The sequence below is a fragment of the Balaenoptera borealis genome (genome assembly GCF_965194805.1).
Source record: "Balaenoptera borealis genome assembly, chromosome: 5".
Taxonomy (NCBI): domain Eukaryota; kingdom Metazoa; phylum Chordata; class Mammalia; order Artiodactyla; family Balaenopteridae; genus Balaenoptera; species Balaenoptera borealis.
In genome coordinates, this window is record NC_138862.1 from 9,569,326 (window position 1) to 9,593,998 (window position 24,673).

The window sequence follows — 24,673 nt, forward strand, 5'->3', positions numbered from 1 at the left end:
AAATGATTTTTGCAGTAAAATTCCATCAATTTGGACTCGTAATAGTTTAGATATAATATATCCCTGACAAGTTTTGTTTTCACATCTGTGGCCTGAGATGTGCTGTTTAAGGAAGCACAATCCCAATAGGAGTTTCCATCTTACTAGAGTTTTTGGAAGAATCTTAAATGGATCCAAGAATATACTTCATGGTGGCTCCTAAGAAAATTCTGTCTCATTCTTTTGCCCAGAAGAACTCTCTTCCTCAAACATGTTTTTCTGTCCAATCTGAGTCTCTTGGGCACCAAATCCCTCCCCAGGTTCCTCTCCCTTCTGTGGAGTGCTTTGCTCTCCCTTCTTAGTTCCTCTTAAACCCCTCCACTCCTCCTTCCTTCCCTGAGGCCCCTTCCTGATTTCTCCTGGACCTCTGTCTTTGATTCCCGATTCCTTTCCATAAGTTCTCCTGCAAAACAAACTTTTCTCACCCACTGCACCCCACCCCCAGAGAAACCCATGCTTCTCATCATGTCACCCCCCCCCCCTCCTCCTTTCCCTTCCTCTTTCTCTTCACATCCTTTGGGGAACACTCTTAGGAACTTCAAATTCTCACTGTCCTTTAAAAATTGAGATACAATTTATGTATAAAATTCACCTTTTAAAACTATCCAATTCAGTCGTTTTTAGTATATTCACAAAGCTGTGTAACTATCACTACTATGTAATCCCAGAACATTTTCATCACCCTCAAAAGAAACACCTGGTCTATTAGCAGTCACTCCCCACTTCCCCTCCCTTCAGCCCCTGGTAACCACTGATCTACTCTGTTTCTATGGATTTGCCTATTCTGGACATTTCATGGAATAGGAATCATATAACAGGTGGCCTTTTGTGAGTGGCTTCTTTTATTCAGCATAATGTTTTCAAAGTTCATCCATGTTTTAGCATATATCAGTACTTCATTAATTTTTATGTGGAAGAATATTCCATTATAAGGATATACCATATTTTGTGTATTCATTCATCAGTTGGACATTTGGGTTATTTTCATTTTTGGGCTATTCGAACATTGCTGCTATGAACATTTCTATACGAGGTCTTATGTGAACATGTGTTTTCGGTTTTCTTGGTATACGTAGGAGTGGAATTTTGAAGAATTGCCAAACTGTTTTCAAAAGTGGCTGCGTCATTTTAATTCCCACCAGCGATGTATGAGGGTTGCAGTTTCTCTGCAACCTCACCAACACTTGTTTTGTCTATCTTTTTGATTATAGCTATCCTAGTGAATATGAAATAGTATCTAATTGTGCTTTTTGTTAGCATTTCCTTGGTGCCTGTGATGTTGAGCAGATTTTCATGTTTCTTATTGACCATTGTGTATCTTCTTTGGAGAAATGTCTATTCAAGTCATTTGCCCATTTTTAAATTGGATTATTTGCTTTTTATTGTTGAGTTGTAAGACTTCTTTATATATTCTGTATACTAACCCTCAGCAGACATATGATTTGCAAATATCTTCTCCCATTCTGTGGGGTATCTTTTCACTTTCCTGATAGTGTCTTTTGGAACACAGAAGTTTTTGATCTTGATGAAGTCCAATCTATTTTTTTTCTTTAATTGCTTGTGCTTTTGGTGTCATATCCAAGAAACCATTGTCTAATTGAAAGTCACAAAAATTTACACCTGTTTTCTTCTAAGAGTTTTATAGTTTTAGCTCTTACGTTTAGGTCTTTGATTCATTTTGAACTAATTTTTGTATATGGTGTGAAGCAAAGGTCCAACTTCATTCTATTTATTTATTTGTTTATATTGCTGCGCCACACAGCATGTGATATCTTAATTCCCCGACCAGGGATCGAACCCGTGCCCCCTGCAGTGGAAGCGTGGAGTCTTAACCACTGGACCACCAGAGAAGTCCCCCAACTTCATTCTTCTGTGTATGAATATCTAATTGTCTCAGCACCATTTGTTGAAAAGACTGTAATTTCCCCATTGAATTGTCATGGTACTCTGCTGGAAGTCAATTGCTCGTAAGTGTACGGGTCTACTTCTGGACTCTCAATTCTTTTCCATTGATCTAGATGTCTATCCTTATGCCAATATCATACTATCTTGATTACTGTACCTTTGTAGTACATTTTGAAATTGGAAAATGTGAGCCTTCCAAATTTGTTTTTCTTTTTAAGATTTTATTTTTTTTGGATATTCTTAGTTCCTTGAATTTCTATATGATTTTTAGGATCAATTTGTCAGTTCCTGCAAAAAAGCCAGCAAGGATTTGGAGAGGGATTGTGTCGAATCTGTAGATAATTTGAGGACTGTAACATTATATCAGTTAGGGTTCTATCAGTCAAACAGAACTGGTAGGAGGCGCACACGTACTCACACACACACAGCAGTAAATTGGCTCCTGCAGTTGTGGGGCCTGCTAGGCAAGTCTGAAGTCTGCAGGGCAGGGTGTCTAAAGAGCAGGTTGGCACTCTGGGACATGAGTAGAAATTGAAGTCCACAAGTGGAATATCTCCTACTTGGAAACCTCAGTTCTATGCTTACAACTTTCAACTGATTGAATCAGGCCCTCCCGAATTATTTAAGATAATCTCGTTTACTGAAAGTCAGCTGTTTATAGAGGGTAACCACATCTACAAAATAACTTCATAGCAACACCTTGATTAGTGATTGATTGAATAACTGGGGACTATAGCCTGGTCAAGCTGACACATAAAACTGACTATCACGGCTACCTTGACTATATTAAGTCTCCCAATCCATGAACATGAAATATCTTTCCACTTGCTTAGATCTTTAAAAATTTCTTCCAAGGATGCTTTGTAGTTTCCATTGTATATGTCTTGCACTTCTTTTGTTAAATTTACTCCTACCTATTTTGTTCTTTTTGATGTTATTGTAAATGGAATTGTTTTCTTATTTTCATTTTTGGATTGTTCATTGCCCTGTATAGAAATACAGTTGATTTTTGTGTATTGATCTTGTATCCTACAGCCTTGCTGAACTCTTTATTAACTCTAATAGTTTATTTTGTAGATTTCTTAAGAGTTTCTATATATGTGATCTGCAAAGAGAGCAAGTTTTACTTCTTTCTAATGTGGACGCCTTTTATTTCTTTTTCTTGTCTAATTGCCCTGGCTAGAACCTCCAGTACAATATTGAATAGAAGTGGTGAGAGGGGCCTTCTTGTCTTGTTCCTGCTATTAGTGGCAAAATTTTCAGTCTTTTACCATTAAACATGATGTTAACTATGGGTTTTTGAGATATTCTTTATCAGGTTGAGAAAGTTCCCTTCTATTGCTACTTTATTGAGTGTTTTTATCATGAAAGGGTATTGGGGTTTGCCAAATGCCTTTTCCATGTCTAATCATATGGTTTTTGTCCATTATTCTCTTAATAAGGTGTATTACATTGATTGATTTTCATATCAACTAACCTTACATTCCTGGGATAGATCCCACTTTGTCATGGAGCATAATCCTTTTTATATGTTGCTAATGTTTTGTTGAGGATTTTTGTATCTGTATTCCTATGGGATATTGGTCTGTAGGTTTCTTTTCTTGTAATATCTTTGTCTGATTTTGGTATCAGAGTGATACTGACCTTGTGGAATGAGTTTGGAAGTGTTTCCTCTTCTTTTCTTTGGAAGACTTTGTGAAGTATTGGTGTTTTTCACTGTATTTTACAGCAGAATGTAGATCTCCTCAGCCTCCATTCTAAAATGTTGAAAGAGGCAGATGAGGAGGAATAGCCCATTTGTGCTTCTAGATGTTGTCATCTCTGCATGATGCCTGGATCTATGCAGCCTCCTTGGGACTATGAAGGGAGTCATCCCAAGTCAACACCCTGAGGATGGCAGAGCATAAAGAAGGAAAGAATACACACTCCTTATGAATGTGGAGACCTCCTGTCTCCTTCCTTATATGTGAAGGAAAGAATACACACTCCTTATGAGTATGGAGACCTCCTGTCTCCAGGTCTCTTGTTATGTGAAGTAACATGTCTTTGTTATTGTTTAAGCCCCTTTTGGTTAGGTTTTCAGTTATTTGCAGCTAAAAATATCTATCTGATAGTTATTATTGTATCCTCTGCAATAGGAGCATTCCTTGTTTTTTAAATTTTCTTCCACTTTCTGTGTCATCGGGTTAAGACATATTGTTCCTGCAGAAAGGTATCATCAGAGGGACTAGACAGTCACTTGATTCTGTTTAAAACAAACCAAGTACAGTCTCAAGGTTATGTGGAATATAGCTCTGCCAGGGCTCTTTAGGATGTCATGACCATTAAAAAAACCCTCAAGGGGTTACCGCTTTTGCCCCTTGCATGAACGTGGGTAATATAAAGGACAGATTGAATTTGGAGAGACATACTGTGGAGCCCGAATTGTAACTCACAGAATGAACAGGTGTATTAGTCAGGGTTCTCCAGAAAAACCAAACGAATAGAATTGTGAGATGGCCCCAGATTCCTGCTGCCTGGTGTACATACTCTGTGTAATCCCCCTTCCTTCTTAAGTGTGGACAGGACTATGAATACCTTGACTAGGTTATGCTATATGATAAAAGTGAAGGGATTTTGCAATATATAATTAAGACTCCAAATCAGTTATCTTTGAGTTAATCCAAAGAGATTATCTTGAGTGGGCCTGACTTAATCAGGCAAGCCCTCAAAAGGGACCAAGTCCTTCTTGAAGAGGTAGATTTGAAGTGTGAGGGGACCTGTGGAGGAGGCCGTGTGGCAAGGGCTAGAGTATATCCTCAGTAGCTGAGAGTGGTCCCCAGTTGGCAGCTAGCAAGAAAATGAGGACCTCAGTCCTATAGCTCTAAGGCAGTGCATTCTGCCAACAACCCGAGGCTGCTTAGAAGTGGATCTTTCCCTCATTGAACCTCCACATGTGGATGCACCTGGCTAACAAGTTGATTTCAGGCTTGTGAGACTGTCTTGTTCAGCTCAGCCTGCTATAACAAAAATACCATAGACTGGGTAGCTTAAACAACAAACATGTATTTCTCACTGTTCGAGATCTTGGAAGTCCAAGATCAGTGTGCTGGTGGATTCTGTGTGTGGTGAAGACCCGCTTCCTGGTTTGCATGTGACTGCCTTCTTGCTTTGTAATCACACGGCAGAGAAAGAGAGCGCTCTGGTCTCTTCCTTTTCTTACAAGGCTCTGATCCTATCATGGGGGCCTCACCCTCATGACCTCATCTAATCTTAATTACCTTCCAGAGGTCCCATCACATTGATGATTAGAGCTTCAACATATGAATTTTGGGGTGACACAAACATAGTCCATAGCAGAAACCCTGAGCAAAGAACCTTGTTAAAGGGTACTGGATCTTGGACTACAGAAACTGTGAAATAATACATTTGTGTTACTTTAAGCCACTAAGTTTGTTGTAATTTGTTATTCAGCAGTAGAAAGTTAACATAGGTAACATTTCAAATATCGCTCCTTTATATTGAAAAAATATCTTAGTGATCAACATAAAGTAAATTACTAAAAGTCATGTTTGGCAACTCAGGAAATTACATAGATCAAATGCCCCAGCAAATTGCCTTTTCTTTCTTTCTTTCTTTTTTTTTTTCCATTAAACATTGTCACTTCTGATGGGACCTCACAGACAAGGAGAGTGTAGGGGATACTTTTTCATCTTCTCCAAGAGAGTTGGCTAGGTGTGATCAGCCCTTGGGAGGCCAGTGCATTGAGAGGCCCTTGTCCTGGTCCTTGGCCAGTGGAAGCCACAGTCAGCGCTGGCTTGTACACATTTGCGGGTTCCTTCTATCGGGAGGAAATCTATTCCAGGGAAGAGCATCCAAGTTAAGGAAAGCCGCAGCATTGGGAAAGATTGCTTAAAATACACGGGACCGATACCTGGTTGAATTTTTTTCTCTATGTAATGAGATATAATTATTTCTTGAAACCTTATTACTCAGGAAAAATTGTTCAGGCAAGTCCAGTTGGCTAGGTAAGTTCCACTTGTCCTGTTACCAGTTTGAGCATCACTCGTGGTTGTTAGGTGGAGCTCGAAGATGGTGTCCTGACTATATGTTATTAAACTGTTTTACAAAGTGATTTTTTTTAAAGACAAATGATCATCAAAACCACTGACATTTTATTAACCTTACTTAAGAAAGTTCTTGGGATTATTTCTTAATGTTACAGATTATTATGGGACAGTTTTCTTTCTTTGGCTTTGATGGGATCAAAGGTAGTTGTGTACATTTCTAGTTTGCAAGACAACAGAAGAGGCAGAGGAGTACCATTTTTGTTGTTGTTGGATTGATGATGAAAATGAGAATCAGATGGAGGGTTTTTTTTTTTTTGTAAATGTAAAAAATGTCCAGTCATTTGTACAAATGGTTTAAAAGCCTTGAGATTTTAGGAGTGTATATTTGCAGTTATTCTCCTTTAATCATTAATTACTAATATGTTTTAATCACTGAGAACATTGTTTTGATCATTAAGAATTTACAATGTAAAGATTATTTCAAGGTCAGGTTTCAAATGTTAATCACCGTAACCTAATGCATGTAAATCTCTACTGAATTGAGTTTAAAAATAAAAAGTAAATCATTAATTTGAGCTAGCATGCTTACTGGAAATTGTCTTTTATTATTCTCTGCTGTGGCTCAAGGTCATTTCTTTACTCAGACCTCAGAGTTTGATCCAGTCATGGAAAGAAAAATCGTTCTCCCTTTCTTTCCCTCAAAATACAACTCTCACAGGAAACCTCTTCCAGCTTGCCTTTTCTCTTTAACTGTTCTCATCTCATCTTTAATTATTGTTGCTGCTGTGTTTCTTTGTTTGCTTTTGTTTTTTGTTTTTTAGTTTTGAGGGCGGATTGTGTCACCTGACACGAGGCACTTTGAAGTCACGTAGCTTCGCTGGCTGGAAGAGCACTTTTGCTTGATGCTTTGATATGAAAGCTTTGTATAGTATCTTCCTTTTGCTTTAATGACGTGGGCTTCTTGCTTAACTGTACTCTGATCAGGGGCCGTGTAGGGTATGGGTCATAAGCATGGGTTCTAGACTGGCCCCCAGCCTTGACCTGGGTTTGGGTCCTGATGCACCACTCACTAGTTCTGTGGCCCTGGAAAGTCTATGTCCATCTTGTGCCTTCCTCTCCTCATCTGTAAATGTGGGCAAGCAGAGCACTGACGTCCGAGGGCTGCTGGAAGGATGACGTGTACCTCCGTGTGCAGCCAGGCCTGGCTGTTGTGCAGGGGCATCAATTTCGCTGCAGAGAAAATGTGATGCCTTCATTTTGGCTGCATGACCTGATCCTCCGTGAGCCCACCCAACGGGTTATTGGGTAAAATTTTGCTTTTAGTCCCGTCCAGTTTATATCGTCTCATCCAATCTAATTTAAAAGGCCACAGTTGAGTTTAAAGAGCTCCTTTAGGCAATAGCCTAAAGTGAAATTTGCTCCAATAGTCTCTCTTGGTCTTTTGCCTAAAATGGCTTTGGGTGGGAGGGGCGTTGTGTGTTTAGTGTTCTGCCCTCTGTGGTGGTTCTCCTGCCTGGAACTGGTGAACTTGCAGTCTGTTCTTTGGGCCCAGGCAGTACCTTTGGGGCACATCTGCTATTTCTCCCTTGCTGGCTTTTGCTGTCTGCAGACCCCTGAGCTTGACACTCTAGCTGGCCCCAGGCCAGGGATCTGTGTGGCCCAGGACAGCTGGTCTTCAAGGCGTCCTTCAGAATGACCATGCTTTCTGTGCTGCCAGAATTTTTAGGGTGTGTCTGGGCCCTGGATTGGAATATGGGGCAGCCTGTAAGGTGGCTCCTTCATAGCCTGACACACGTAGTAAAGCCAGAACTCCCTGTCCTGGGTATCCTCACTTGAACGATAGCACGCCTGTTGGCTTGTAGGTTTGGACTGCGTGTTTGTGCCCCTTTGCAAATTCATATTTTGAAACCTTACCCTCCAGCGTGATGGTTTTGTGCCTTTGAGAAGTGGTTAAGTTTAGATAAGCTCCTGAGAATGGAGCCCCCATAATGGGATTGGTGCCCTTGTAAGAGGAAGAGACCAGCGCTTCCTCTCTCTCCCTCTGCTGTGTGAGGACACAACGAGAAAATGGATGGATGCAAACCAGGAGGAGAGCTCTCACCAGAAACTGACTATGCTGGCACCCTGATCTCAGACTTCCCAGCCTCTACAACTGTGAGCATTAAATGTTTGTCATCTAAGCCGCCCAATCTATGGTATTTTTGTTATAGCAGCAAGAATGGACCAAGGCAGTTGTTTTGACCTCCTGCCTCTTGGTTCCCTTCTCCTCACCACACTTACCCCAGGGCCAGAAGGGGCAGGTCCTGTCTAGGTCTCCCTTATAAACACTCCATGGTTTAGTCCTCCAGGCCTGGCTCTTGATACACTAATGGGGAGACAAGGAAAGCTGCGCGTCCTTTCTCTGGTCAGCAGCCCAGCCTGAAAGGTTATCTCTTGCTGCGAAATCATCATTTTTAATGCATGAAGGTGAACGTTACCTTGGCCAATCTCTTTGCTTTCCTTATATAATTCTCATTTCCCCTCCCAAGCAGAGGGATGTCTCCAAAGATCAGAGCAAAGAGAAAAGCATATTAATGCTTTCCAAACTGCTACCCTTGTAACACTGATGCTGGAATGAAGTTTCCTGCAGGCTGGGATTGTGTCTGCATGCTTCCCAGTGCATCCCTAGGACCAGGCATAATTTCCAATAACTATTTGTTGAATAATGATGATGATGAAGAATATCAGTAGAGGTCTCTATAAACAAATATATATGTACTTCTCAAACAGCTTGCCAGCAATTTGCAATAGATGTCTTATAGACATTATACCCTGAAGAAATTATGGATCCTTTGTTAATTGTGAAATAAGTAACTCTTTGAAGCTGAAAGAAAAGGAGCTTTTACCTTTTTTCCATGAAGAGCAGAGTTATAGAAATGATAAAACCTTGTCAAAGCAAAAATTGCAGTGTACAAAGTTAAACAGGCTAGGGAGATTTTATTCAAGGCTATTGCAATAGGGGAGAGAGACTAGAACTAAGTCTGACTTCAACTCTACTGCAATAAAGGGCAGGGGGTGTTTAAAGGGCTGGGATGAGCTAGTGGAAATATACTGGAGGAAGTTAGCAGGGAGGTTGATCAGTGGGATGTGTCGAGCACACTGAGTTATTTCCTGAGTTTGCAAGTGTTTTTCTCTGTGATTAAGACCATCAAATTAGGCTCCCACCCTCCCAACAGAGACTGGGAGATAGGGCACTCTCTTCCTTGATGATTACATTTTAAGGGAATGGCTCCCAGGTCCTTGAGAAAGACATCCCTGGGTTGTAAAACTAGCAACAGGCTTTAAAAAAGATTATATATCTCTCAAAGTGGCAGAGAAAGAATTTACAATGACAAGTTTTCTAGAAAAAATGCTCTAAGTAATAGGAGGCCAGACCCTAGAGTGAGGAATAAGGTTGTCTAAACTTAAGTCAACCTGAGGGAACCATTAAGGCCGTCTTCACTCTAAACCAAGTGAGCATATGGTTTCCTGTGGACAATTTAATATAATATAATGTTTTGTACTGCTCACCTTAAATATTCCTTACTGAAGTAAAATACAATTTACTATTTTAGGCAATAGGAGAATATAGGTCCTGACCTATAGTATGCTGTTTTGGTTAATATTTTGGGAACAGCAGTCAGGAAAGAAATTGGACAGAGTAGGTCGTATCTGTGGAAGCACTTCAGAGCTTGGATGTCATTGACAGAAAGAACTTGGCCATGATTCTTCCCACTATAGAGGAAGTGTTAAGTGAGGGTTTCCCCAATTATGATGCTGCTACCAGTCATATTTGTGTTGAATCAGATATCTTATGGTAAAATATATCATAAATCTACAGATATCTTTACTACAAAGAAATCTGTTCTATGGATTATTCCTTCCTGTGTTTCCCTCACAACTGTACCTTTCCCCCTGCCATCCCATTTTGCTAATAATTATTAGTAGATCTTCATCACCATAACACTCCAGCAGCAGAGAAGTTGAAAGAAAACTTCCATGGAAGTTCAGACATATTGCATGAAGATTTAGTCATACAAAGTAGCATGGCTTGGGGACTTAAAAGAAAGTAACACAATGCTGGAAACAGGGAGAAAATGATAAAGAATGAAAAGATATATGGGAAATTTAAGCTAACAGTATTGGTTAAGAAGGCTCTGGCACGTTTTTACTTTGTTGATGTCAGGTGTGGGGCAGCTGACAGAAATGTCATGAGCTGCAAAAAAGGTTGGTCACTCTGAGGTTCAGAAAAAATCTCTCTGTAGGTTTTGGTTAAATGTGTTTTGAGATGCTGTTTAGTACAACCTAAGGCTGTTTCCTGGAACTTATCCCTCCTTTCAATGATCCCATGTTATAACCTGCCTCTTGGCTGTGTTATCTCATTTGCAGAACAGATATTTATTTGTCAGTCCTCAGGGAGTTGTAGAGACATGCATCTTTTTTTTTTTTTTTTTTTTAGAAATTCACGGTCTTTTATTTATTTATTTATTTATTTATGACTGTGTTGAGTCTTCGTTTCTGTGCGAGGGCTTTCTCTAGTTGCGGCAAGTGGGGACCACTCTTCATCGCGGTGCGCGGGCCTCTCACCATCGCGGCCTCTCTTGTTGCGGAGCACAGGCTCCAGACGCGCAGGCTCAGTAATTGTGACTCACGGGCCTAGTTGCTCCGCGGCATGTGGGATCTTCCCAGACCAGGGCTCGAACCCGTGTCCCCTGCATTGGCAGGCAGATTCTCAACCACTGCGCCACCAGGGAAGCCCGAGTCATGCATCTTGATGAAGAAAAATAATAAGTACCATGGGCCAATAGTGATTCGGTGCCGGAAGCTGTAATTCCCTCATTGGCTAGTCACATTTGATGATTTACATAGATTTTATGATCTTGGACTAAGTGCCTTCTGGATTGTCTCATTGCTTATTGAAATAATAACGGCTATTAAATTTAACAACAGCAGTTTTTCAGATCATAAGGACATTGCGTGAAAAGCCCTTGTCTCTTATTTATTAAATCCTGTATCTGCATTTTTTCCCATCAGAAGCTAAATACAGATGGTTTCTAAGATATATATTTTGACTTACTTTATCATTTGGATCTGAAATGAATGTCCAAGGGTTTCTGGTGGAGGGGAAGCCCGTTTAAATTATATTAAAAGATAGAGGTTAGGAAGAGAATTTACTTTCCATAAATGTCATGCTTTTATTATATCTATCTACCTGTCTATCGATCAGTCGATAGGTAGGTAGGTAGATAGATAGGTAGATAGAGAGTTGATTTATTTCAGGGGTATGGTTTAACCCATGGTATTTGTACATTGATGGTTTTATGGGTCAAGTTAAAAGAGAGTAATACCTTAAACTTCTCCATCATTCTACAGCATTTAAAAAAAATTAATTAATTAATTTTATTTTTGGCTGTGTTGGGTTTTCATTGCTGTGCGCAGGCTTTCTCTAGTTGTGGCGAGCGGGGGCTACTCTTCATTGTGGCTTCTCACTGCGGTGTCTTCTCTTGTTGCGGAGCACGGGCTCTAGGCTCGCGGGCTTCAGTAGTTGCAGCACGCAGGCTCAGTAGTTGTGGCTTGCTGGCTCTAGAGCACGGGCTCTAGAGCGCAGGCTCAGTAGTTGTGGCGCACAGGCTTAGTTGCTCCACGGCATGTGGGATCTTCCCGGACCAGGACTCAAACCTGTGTCCCCTGCATTGGCAGGTGGATTCTTAACCACTGCCACCAGGGAAGTCCCCATTCTATAGCATTTTAACAGTTGGTTCTGTTAATATTTCTGGTATATCCTCTGTTATGGTCTGCATTGTGTTCCCACAAATTCATACGTTGAAGCTCTAACCCTCAATGTGACTGTATTTGGAGATAGGCTCTTTAAGGAGATAATTAAGGCTAAATGAGCGTGATGGTTAATTTTGTATGTCAGCTTGACTCGGAGAAGGGATGCTGAGATGGTTGGTGAAACATTCTTCCTGGATGTGTCTGAGAGTGTTCTAGAGGAGACTAGCATTTGAATTGGTGAACTCTGTAAAGCAGATTGCTCTCCCCAGTGTGGGTGGGCATCATCCAATTCACTGAGTGCCTAAATAGAACTAAAAGACAGAGGAAGAGCGAATTCACTTTCTGCTTGAGCTGAGACATTCATCTTCTCCTGACCTCAGATATTGGCACTCTTGGTTCTCTTGGTTTTGGACTCCGATCGGGACGTACATCACCAGCCCCTTGATTCTCAGGCCTTTCAGCTCAACAGAATTACACCACTGGCCTTCCTGGTTCTCCAGCTTGCAGGCAGCAGATTGTGGGACTTCCTGGCCTCCTTAACCATGTGAGCCAATTACTATAATAAGTCTCTTCTTCTATCCTACTGGTTCTGTTTCTCTGGAAAACTCCACTAATACAATAAAGTCATGAGGGTGGGCCCTATTCCAATCGGACTGGTTTCCTAAGAAGAGGTAAAGACACCAGGGATGTGTGCACAGGGAAAGGCCATGTGAGGACACAGTGAGAAGACAGCAGTCTGCAAGCCAAGGAGAGAGGCCTCAGGAAAAACCAAACCTACTGACACCGTGATCTTGGACTTCCAGGCTCCAGAACGGTGAGAAGATAAATGCCTGTTGTTTAAGCCATTTAGCTGTGGGATTTTGTTATGGCAGCCCAGGCAGGCTAATAGATCCTCTTATTAAGGAAATAAGTGTTGGGCCAGGACTCAGGAAATGCTCCAACAGATCAAAGCCACAATGCAAGTACTTAATCCCCTATCCCACTGAAAACATCTTTTCCCTTCAGTAACTTGCATCTGAAGAATCAAAAAAATGATGGAAAATGGAATTACCAAAGTGACTACGTGCAAAAGATGAGAAGTATAAGAAGTTTTTCTTCCTTTGGTGGGTGAATGAACCCGAGTTCTATTGGCTGTGTAGGGTCTTCTGGGGTCCCTTCACTTAATAATGAGTGTTATTGATTTGGTAGAGCAAGTGTTACGGAAGTGAAAGATGAAGAGATTGTTCACATGCATAAAGAAAACAGAAAAAAAGCACAAAGAGATGCTTTTTTACTTTTTGAAATTGAAGTATAGTTGATTTACAATGTTGTGTTTGTTTCAGGTGTACAGCAAAGTGATTCAGATATATAGATTCTTTTTCAGGTTCTTTTCCCTTATAGGTTATTACAAAATACTGAGTATGGTTTCCTGTGCTAGACAGTAGGTCCTTATTGATTATCTATTTTACATACAGTAGTGTGTATATGTGAATCCCTAATTCCTAATTTTTTCCTCCCCTCCTTTCCACCTTGGTAACCTCTAGTTTGTTTTCTATGTCTGTGGGTCTATTTCTGTTTTGTAAATAAGTTCATTTGTATGTTTTTTTAAATTTAAATACCACATATAAGTGATATCATACAGTATTTGTCTTTCTCTGTCTATTTCACTTAGCATAATGTCCTCCAAGTTCATCCATGTTGCTGCACATGGCAAAGTTTCATTCTTTTTTATGGCTGAGCAGTATTCCATTGTATATCTATATCACATCTTCTTTATCCAGTCATCTGTCAATAGACATTTAGGTTGCTTCCATGTCTTGGCTATTGTGACTAGTACTGCAAAGAACATTGGGGTGCATGTATCTTTTCGAATTACAGTTTTCTCCGGATATATGCCTGGAGAGAAAGAAAACACAAGCAAGCACAAGGAGATGCTCTCTCTCTCTCTGCCCTCCTTTTTCCTACTCTCTCACTTCTGTTTGATGAGCAGATTGCCCTATGTTAGGTTCCTATTAAGGCTATTCCCTGACCACGCCATCCAGCTAGAATTTTCCCCTTCAAGTGTCTACTGGATACTGCAGATCCCACAGTCGGCCCATTTACCTGTAGCTCTGTGCAGTTCTGGTCCTATTCCCAAAACAACGTCACTCAATATTTAAGAAGCGACCGGAATTCTTAGTTATTTTTACTTGCAATTTCAAGGCTTTTTCCTTTCCCCAAATCTCCTTGGGCTATAAATTAATCTTAGTCAAAACACGCTTTTAAGAGAAGGGGACTCAAAGTAGGACAATGACTTGTTCTTTCTGAAATTGCATATAATTTAAAGTGGTATAACCTTTGAAGGGGAAATGTGATCTGTTCAGAACATCGCAGTGGTATTTAAGGAGGCTCTCTGTCTGAAAGCCCCATCTCAAAGAAGGCAGGTATTTGGTTTCAAATGATCAAAACAGCCTTGTACTCTTCTTGGAGTTATTTTGACATCTAAATAATAGTTCTGGCATTTCTTTCAGAGTGTAAATCAATAACGTTGACTTAGTGCATTCTTTCCTCTTATTTTCTTTCCTTACTCTTTTATAACCTTAGATCAAGTATTAATAATTATTTTAAGCCTTAGCTTAGGTTTGGTCCTTTGCCACTTAGTGATTCAGGAGGTACCTCTCCCCTCCCCCCTCCCTTTATCAGTTGCCTTGCTCTTCCAGAATATTCCCTTTCTGGGACAAAGACTACATCCATCTTCAAATGCAGGTAAGTGGGTTTAGCGGTGGCCTTGGGCACGTTTCTTTTTCCTCTTTTCCAGTTCTCACAGTATTAGAACACATACATCTTTCTCCCATTTTTACCACACTTTGCTATCCTTAGTTCTCCCTGGTCTCTCACCAGTGTTTCTGAACGCTGTTCTGCCTCAGAATCCCTGGTGCTTGTTGAAGCTGCCATTCTTGGGCTTCACCTCAGGCCCAAAGAATCCAAATCTCTGGATGCGGACCCAGAGGTGCTTTCAGCATTAATGTCTGAGACTCACTTCCTGCTTTCCCAACTCTCTTCTCTTCCTTCCGGTGACACCCTAAGTAGTGATTGATTCACTAGCCTCTAATATGACTATTATTGTATTTTCAAAAATGTTTGCACCAGCTCCCCAATTTTTTTTTTGTTTGTTTGTTTTTTTGTTTTTGGCCTTCATGCCTCCATTTAATGGCCAAGCCATCAGTGCCCAGATGATGCCCATGCCCCCATAGGGGGGAGTCCTCCCTCCTGCCTGGTGTCCCCTGAAGAGCCCACCCAGGCTCTACAGGGAGACAGTGTGGTGTAGGAGGGTGCTGGGAGTGGGCGTGAGGGGGCAGAGAGACGTGAAAGGTGGTGGGAGAGGTTTTGGGTCTTCAGACCTAGGTTTGATGAACAATTCTGCCACATAACCAGCTGAATGACCTTGGTATATTTGACCTTATGAAAGCCAGAGTTCTCAGCTCTCACAGGGTGGTGGGGGAGATACTCTACAGTGCAGGGCTGTTAGGAGGATAAAATGAAACAATGTACGTAGCGCTAGGAGGTGAGACCACATGGTAACTTTGATTATTCTTTAGTTTATTCCTTTTATCTTCATTCCTGCACTTTTGTCTTTGGTTGGCTCAGCTCCTTATCTTTTTCTTTGTTATCCCCTCAGATGTGATAGTTACCTTATTAAATTCTCATCTTTTTTAAAAATAAATTTATTTATTTATTTATTTTTGGTTGTGTTGGGTCTTCGTTGCTGCGCACGGGCTTTCACTGGTTGCGGGGAGCAGGGGTTACTCTTCGTTTTGGTGCACAGACTTCTCATTGCAGTGGCTTCTCTTGTTGCAAAGCACGGGCTCTAGGCGTGCAGGCTTCAGTAGTTGTGGCACGTGGACTCAGTAGTTGTGGCTTGAGGGCTTAGTTGCTTCTTGGCACATGGGATCTTCCCGGACTAGGGATCAAACCCGTGTCCCCTGCAATGGCCAGCGGATTCTTAACCACTGCACCACCAGGGAAGTCCCAATTTTCATCTTTGCATCTTCTTTTTCAGGTACTCGTCTCTAAAATGACTTCAGCTTATTCCAACCTTTAATTCTTGATCTTGAGGTAATGGTCTAGAAATTTCTCAAGCTAAGAGTCTTGGTAGATATCTGCTGTTCTGGTCTGTTTCGCACCCATCCCTTCAGCAATAGCACTTCTCTTTGCCTTTGGGGTCCTGCCATTCCTCCCCCATCATGTGCTGCTGGCTGGCCTATGGACATCTGACTCAGGTGTGTGCCACTCACGGTACCTTATCCTTCCCACCATAGTGATTGGTCCCAGGCATTGTCATGGGACACAACAGGGCCTATTAATGTTGTTTTCTGTAGATTTATACATTGGACTTGCAGAGAGAGCTTGCTGTTTGGAACTCTGAGTCTGCTCTAAGATTCCTTCAGGCTGCTGATACTTGCTTGCGGGTGGGGTGGCGAGTAGGAGTGGGGGAAGAAGACAGTGTCTGTTGCCTCTGGGTGTTGTCATGTCCTGAGGCTCACTCCCCTCTTACTGGTAATGAACACCTTTCCAACCTCTGTTTTCTGGAGGGGGTCCTTCTGCGGAGATGCTGGGTGCTGGCTCTTTTAGGACTTACAGTTTTCTTAAGTGTTTGTATTCCATACCCCTTTTTCTTTCCCAAGTCATGTACACACTGTCATTGTGGCTGAGTTTGGGGCAGCATCTAGGCAGACGCATTTGTCACACCTGGAATCGCCGTTCCCCTCTATCCCTTAGGTCCTGTTGGTGAAATTGGCCCCTAAGATCCATCCCTTTATCCAGCATGGTTGCTCTTTCCTAGGGAACCTCACAGTCTCTCCTATTCCTACCCTCTACTGATTCTCCTTACTTGACCCTGTTCTTCCTGCCCCCAATTTCAACAGATATTAAAGTAATTTCTGGGAGGCTTCGGGCCCCCATGATACTTAGTGGATGACACCTGTCTGGGTGGTCCAGCCATCTCCACAAGCTTCATCTACAGCCCAGCAAGGACTTCTGCTACACATATCCTTAGAACTGTGCAGAAGTATGTACATATATCATTCAGGTATGGGGATAGGTAATAATATAGGAGTCATTAGTGGATGCAAGTTCAAAAATTTCAATTCTAGGACTTCCCTGGTGGCTCAGTGGTTAAGAATCCGCCTGCCAATGCAGGGGACACGGGTTCGAGCCCTGGTCCGGGAAGATCCTACATGCCTCGGAGCAGCTAAGCCTCTGCACCACAACTACTGAGCCTGCGCTCTAGAGCCTGCAAGCCACAACTACTGAAGCCCGTGCGCCTAGAGCCCGTGCTCCACAACAAGAGAAGCCACCACATTGAGAAGCCTGCGCACCTCAACGAAGAGTAGCCCCTGCTCGCCGCAACTAGAGAAAGCCCGCGTGCAGCAACAAAGACCCAATGCAGCCAGAAAAAAAAAATTTCAATTCTATTTTATTGCATCAGTGGGATGTGGTAGAAATAGGAGGTAGGGATCAGGGTGCATATATACTATGTTTGCCTCTGCCATTGAATAGCTGTGAACTTCAGACAAGTCAGTAAGACCCTTCTTCCCACTGTTTTCTCATTGGTAAAATGAAGGGTTTGGTTTATATAAACCTCCTGCCTCTAAATTATGCATGACCTTATGGCGAAGGTTTTAAGTTGACATTTAGGGCCCATGGCAGTGGATTTTGAGCTGTGTGCCCAGAGCCCACAGCGCTGAGGGCTGGGGTCTAGGGTCTGGGGGTGGGGCTGACACAGAGGATACGAGAAGGTCCAGTGGGTGAATCCCTGAATCTCCATCCTCCTACTGTAAGAAGACCAGCTCTGATTTGATCGATTTTATATATTGAAGACCTACATAAAACTTCATTCATCAAAATTGCACTGTTGCTGGACTTCCCTGGTGGCACAGTGGTTAAGAATCTGCCTGCCAGTGCAGGGGACACGGGTTCGATCCCTGGTCCGGGAAGATCCCACATGCCACGGAGCAGCTAAGCCCGTGCGCTGCAACTACTGAGCCTGCGTGCCACAACCACTGAAGCCTGCACGCCTAGAGCCCGTGCTTCGCAACAAGAGAAGCCACTGCAATGAGAAGCCTGTGCACCGCAACGAAGAGTAGCCCCCGCTCGCCGCAACTAGAGAAAGCCCACACACAGCAACCAAGACCCAACGCAGCCAAAAAACTAAATAAATAAATTAAAAAAAACCCAAAAGAACCCTCATTATCTCTTCTAAAAAAAAAAAGAATCTATAAAAATCGCCCTGTTGCTAAAAAAAAAGCTGGAAAACCCCTTGGCTTATTCAAACAAGTAAATTCACCCTCATCTTGGTCTAGCTTGGTATAACTAAACTTACCTTTCAGTACTCCCCAAATTACTCTCTACCTCAATCAGCCTGATAATCTCACAGTCCCTTAAATACCTCATGCCCATCTGCGCTTACCTGGTTCTGTTCAAAATGATATAGCCTTGGAAAATGGGAAATTACTGACTGCAAGAAAAAGTTAGTTCCTGAAGTTACTAAAATTGGTCTCACTTAGCAAGACACTGTATAGTTGGACTAATGATACGAATGAGGTCACAATGCCAGCAGGAGAGACAGAGGAGTGAAGTAGTTGATAGCTCAAACCTCTGATGTTTCTTATGTAGCACCTTTGTCGGAGGGGCAGTGAGGAGTGGGCTTCACGTCTGATGAGAGGGGGAGGGGAAAGGCATCCGCCTGTCCTGAGCTATGGCCGTGGGGCTGCTGTGGGGTGTCCCTGGCTGATTCATAAGATTTGTCCACATCAGATCATTTCATTGAGTAGTCACCTGGAGATGGGACCTGAGCAGCGGCAAAGCCAATAGGAGTCACCTACATCCTCACCCCTCACTCTGCTTATGATTTACACCTGGAACACACAGGCTAGAGGCCCCTCATGTGCTCTCTGGGTCTCTGGGAGCCAGGGCGGTGGGTGCAGCACAGGCTTTATTCTTCACTTTCGTCCACAACACAACCCTCAAGTGTGTGGATTTATCAGGTGTTAATGGAAGGATTGGAGCTTAATTACAATAAATCACAGTGTAAAAGGTGAAGGATGATAAAGCTTTTAATGTGAAATGTGGGTTTCTTTTAATTGAAGGGCAAATTCACCATGGAGTTCAACCTCTGCATGGACACACGCCAGTTCCCAGGGTAGCTCCTCTGGCCTAAAATTTCCTTTCTCATCTCATCCTTGTCTGCTTTTGACTTCAAGATTTTATTAGTGTAAAAAATGAGTTGTGCTGTTTCCTCTTTTCCTAGTACCTGAAAAATTTTATGAAAGAGTAGAATTCCTCTTCCTTGAGTGTTTGATAGAATTTACCTGCAAAAACATTTCTATGTGGGAAATTATCATTATCACTAATTTTACTTTTGCGTATATTTGAAATTTTTGATCATAAAAAGTGGAGAGAATAGAATCATAAACCCCATGTATTTATCATTCAGATGAGGAAAGAATTTAAATTAGTGATTAAATTTTGTAAATATTTATAGGACCATTCAGGTTTTCTATTTCTTCTATACTCATTTTTGACAATTAGTGTTTTTCTGGATATTTATCTATTTTAATTAAGTTCTCAAATTATCAGCAAAAATTGTTCATAATTTTCTATCTTTTAAATTTGTACATCTATATTTCTGTTTTTCATTCCTTATCTTTTTTATTTATGCCTTCTCTCTTTTCTTTAATCAGACTTACAGAAGTTTATCAATATTTATTACCTATTTCAAAGAATCTACTTTTCTCTTGATGTTCCTTTGTTTCAATGTCTGGACTGAGGTGCACCCCAGGGCTGGAACTGAGTTTGGGAGGGACCTTGGACCATTAGATTATGTGCCTAGCTAGGATGCTCCTTGGGCAGATCAGAGGAGGGATTTCCAAGACCGAGCTAAAGAGGGTCACTTTCAGGAATACAGTACATATTAAAAGCAATGCCATAGAAAGAAAGACAACAACAATAACAATTATAATACTAATACAGATTAATTATTGTGTGCTGAGGACTAGGTTAGGTGATTTACACACATTGACTCAATGTTTACAATAAGCCTGTGATGTTTCTGTTATTAACCTCATTTTCAAGTGAGTAAACAGGCGCTGTGTGAATAAATAATTTGCTCAAAATCAGAGTTTATCGATGGTATTTGATTTCAAAACCTATGTTTCTCATGTTATCCCATTAACCATGAACAGAGGGAAAACTGGGTGGATTGCTGGAAATCTTGAGAGTTTGGACCACAAGACATGAAAAGCCAACGGGATAAACAAAGTTCAGCTTGTCACCTACTTCCTTGGCCATTCTGGGCCAAATGCATAAAGCAGACCCAGTTTCATTTTAAATGACTTGATCTTTATTTTATTCTGGGAACTCCAGGGAGAGAAAACTTACCTGGTGAAAAGATACAAATGGAAACAAATTCTTTTTTTCAATGCAAGGGAAAAGTATTCCTTGAAATGAATTTTTAGTATGAAAAATTTGGGTAAATGGCATTAAAAAATTAAAAAATTGAAATACGGTATTAATGTTTGCCAAAAAAATGAGCTACAGTGAGTAACCTAGAAGCTTTCATTGTTTTAGTTTTTCACAGCAAAAATATAAAGATAATAACATGCAGAACACATTACCAAAATGAGCGTGAGAACGCCAGACAACCTTTTGTTGAAAGCATTGTTCTCAGTCTATTTAAAAAGCTATGAAAATTACAAAAATAATTACCCATGGCACTTGTACTATTACTACCTTTTTATGGAACAACATTGGCTTGTGTAGTCCTAGAGTTGCACGTCAAGTCATCCACGTGTTTGTTGTGTTTGAGTACGCCTTCAGGAATCTCTGAGAGAGGTACCCAGTGGATAGTTAAGTTTCTGATTAAAAACAAAACAAAACAAACCCTTTTATTTCTTTTTGAAACTCCTTTCCTTCTCCCTTTCTTAGTAATTAGTTCCGTGCTGTCCAATAACACTTCCTGGTGAGTGTTTTATACCTGTGCCATTCAATATGGCGGCCACTAACCATATGTAGCCATTGAGCACTTGACATGGGTGGTTAGCATGACTAAGGAGTTGAATTTTAAATTTTATTTCATTTTAATTAACTAAAAATTAAATTAAATAGTTACATGTGTCTAGGGATACTCAATTGGACAGTGCACATTTAGTCTATCAATCCATTTCAGAGTGTTTGTTTCTGATGGTAAGACATCATTTGTGATGCCTGCTTGTGTTTTATGGTGGTTTGAATTACCCGTCTGATTTCCCTAACTCTCACATTTCCCACATCAAAAATTCAGTGGCTGAAAGAGGCTGGCTGTGTCACCTTTTAATCAAATTTGATTTTGTTGTTTGGGTGGGATCTTCTGTCCCAGTTATGGTTTATTCTAGATGAGGTTCTGTGGTTGAGTGTGGGTGAATTGTGGCTTTCTACTATACCGCTGGCATTCATGAAACACACTGGATGCCGAGGGCAGTCAAGTGTAACCTGGGAGGAAGGGTATTTGCTTATCTTTCAAGTTGTTTGAAGACCAAACCACAGCCATGTTGGGATAAAGTAGCCGGGTGAGACAGAACCAGCAAACTCTAAGGAGGCTTCATCTCCGCTCACCACAAAACCTCAATGTTGATACGCCTTTCTTTTCTTTATGGGCCTTAATGACAAACTTTCCTGGGTCTCAGTTGCTGTGTTGAAGTGGGGAGTAGTATTTTTACTGCATGTAATTATTTCTGCATTTGCCCTAGTGTTTTAAATAAAGTGAGAGCAACCCTTTCTTTAAGAGGTGGCAACAGTTTTGTACTCCTTGTAGACTACCTGTCTTCCTGGTTCCTGGTAGGACGATTTCCAGTCTTCCTATATCAAGTTCAAGTCTGCTGGATCCAGAGCCGGGGTCTTTAGAGTTACAACTAAATGCACTGGTTCAAATGACAAAAACTGCAGGCCTGTCACAGAAAAAGGCCCATCTAAAGGAGATGGCACAGAAGGTGTCTTTCCCCTTGTTTCTGATCACGTTTCTTCACAAAAACTTGATCGGTCTCTTGATCTCCTTCCTCAGTACCTTGCTGAGAAACAGGCCTGGTTTCTGATGTCTGGGTCATTTTGTCTTGTGCATCTTGTCTAAATCTGTGGCCATCACCATCCACAGGCTTGGCAGAGCCAGTCAATGTACAGATACTGTAGGCAGAAGGACTTTTCTTCCCTAATCTTCCTGAAAAGGGTGGAAAAGCATCCTTCTCCCCCCTTTGACCGTCTGATGCTTACCCAGGTGGAAGTGTGAAGGGTGGGTTGTCTATTGCGCGGTGAGTGAAGAGTCTGCCTCCCTAGGGGGCTGGGTGAAGTCCAGGTTGACGTCTGCCGCCCCCTCCTGTTCTTGTCACCGCAGGTGTCCATCCCACTGTCAAGAGGATCCAGGAAGACTCACTGCTCTTCCTGACTAATCTGTGTGATTCTCATGGCACTTGTCCTTACATTTCACATGGCCGCCGCGTAGAGGAAGGCTGGGTACGGTCCGTGAGCCGGGCAGGTGCACGTGGAGCCCCCTGCCTGTGAATTTCACCTTGGCCCATGCTCTTGTGACGAGCCAGGAGCCAAGAGCCATCGGACTGATCCCTGTTTTCCCTGCAGCTCCCCATCCTGAGCAGCACTTTGCCCTGGCTGATTGAAGGTGAAGGCGGATGCGTAAGGGGGTACCCATTCTCTCCCTTCACCCTTCCATTGACTTCCAACATTCATTCATTTACTCATCCAGCAGTTATTTATTGAGCACCAACTATATACCAGCTGTCTTCACTGCGGCTATGGTTGTGAATGAGACTTGCACAGCCTGTTTCTATCCAACCCACAGAATAGCTTCTAGACACATTTTCCTTCCTTAAAAAAGTTCTCTCCATATTCTTCCTGTAGCATCTATATCCCAAGGACAGCGGGAGAATCTTATGAGGGTATTTAAAATGTGTTTTTCTAATCGATTCCTCCCTTTGGAGGCAAAGTGAACTAATATAATAAAAATAGAACCAAAGAGGCCAGAGTCAGAGAGGACACAGAACCCTTCATGGTGCAGGATGATTTACTGGGGTATATTTTCTCTACTTCTGATGTCCGAGGGGAGAGCAGGGCTTTGTGTCCAGGAGACCTGGAGCTGCCCTTGTCCACGCAACAGAGGCAGGGTGCGTTTGGTTTTCAAAAGTACTCCGTTTAGAGAGGGCTGGGGACAGGGTTGGAAGTGCTGGGGCCCCGGAGATGCTGCCCTGAGGCTGGGAAGTGCTGCAGTGCTGGAGTGCAGGTGGGAGGCTGCTCCAGGACGTCCCCGGAGACAACAGGGCCGCTGCTGTGTCAGGGCCGTGAGAGGGCTGGGTGTGTGTGAGGGTTGGGTGTGTGTGAGGGTTGGGTGTGTGTGAGGGCTGGGTGTGTGTGAGGGTTGGGTTGTGTGCAGGTTGGGGGTCTGTGTTTTTCGATGGCTGGGCCTGTGGGGTTGGTTGTCACGTGTGTGGGGGGCACTGAAAAGGAACTGGGGCCTTGGAAGCTGCTGAGACAGACCCCTGGGCCCAGGCTTCAGATGGGCTTGGGCAGTGACATCGCAATAGTAAACCGACAGTCTTCTGTGATGCCCTGTTCATTTCTAATTATCTCAGTTTGGGCGGCTGTAAGGAAGGGCAGCAAACTCCAACAGACTTTGTAGGCCCATGTTTATAGCAGCATTGTTCACAACCACCAAAAGGTGGAAGCAGTCCAAACATCCATGGACGGATGACTGGATAAGCAAAGTGTGGTATATCCATACAACAGAATATTATCCAGCCTTAAAAAGGAAGGAAATCCTGACCCCTGCCACAACATGGATGAACCACAAGGTTACTTTTCATCATGCTGAGTGAAGGAAGTCAGCCATAAAAGGGCAAATACTGTATGATTCCACTTAACATGAGGTATATCTGGAGGAATCAAATCCATAGAGACAGAAAGCAGAATGGTTGTTGCCAGGGCCTGGGGGTGGGGTGGGGAGTTATTGTTTAATGGGAACAGGGTTTCTGTGTGAGGTGATGAAGAAGTTCCGGAGATGGATGGTGGTGATGGTTGTACGGCAATGTGAATATACTGAATGCCACTGCATCGCACACTTAAAAATGGTGGAGGTGGTCAATTTTATGTTATGTGTATTTTACCACAATTAAAAAAATAAATGAAAGGACAGCACAATGGGCCTAATTTGTTGTAACTTTTTATTTTAAAAATTTTATTTATTTATATATTTATTTACTCATGGCCATGCCACACGGCAGGCGGGATCTTAGTCCCCCGACCAGGGATGGAACCTGGGCCACAGCAGTGGAAGCACAGAGTCCTAACCACTGGACCGCCGGGGAAGTCCTCCTTATAACTTTTAGAATGAAAAGAGAAATCTGAAATAAAACTTCAGAAGAGTAGGCTGGGAAAATGGAGGGAGGCTCTGTTATTTCACAGGGCATGAAGTGAGACCAAGTTTCTTGTGGATTAAAACATGACATAGAATCCAAAGTCTCATCAAAAGAAAGTTCTATCCTGGGCCGCCCCTTCCCTCCATCCTGTTTGTGTGTGTTTTGAGCGCCTTCAACGACACAGACGTTTATTTCTCTGTCCCAGAGCAGTAGGGGGGCCGCTCGGTGGTCGCCGCTCCATGGGGTCCCCCTGGGGCCAGGCGGGGGGGCTGGGCCTTCTGCAGTGGTGCTGCTCCATCCCTTCTCCCAGCCTCCAGGTGGAGTTGGGTGCTTACACTTGGGGAGTGCACTCTTTGCTCTCAGCGTCTGCCCAGGGCAGCGTGCCCCCAAATTCTCTACCAGAAGGGGGAAATGCAGTCCAAGTGGCCCAGCCTGGGACAGGTCAACGGGATTCAGTACATTTGAAATGAGCAG

The 24,673-nt window shown here is 42.4% G+C and overlaps 1 protein-coding gene across 47 annotated transcripts in view; it reads left to right on the forward strand.

Annotated features, from left to right (window-relative positions):
* Positions 1-24,673, forward strand: part of SETD4 (SET domain containing 4) — a 472,148-nt gene that overhangs the window by 49,402 nt on the left and 398,073 nt on the right. The window lies entirely within an intron of this gene.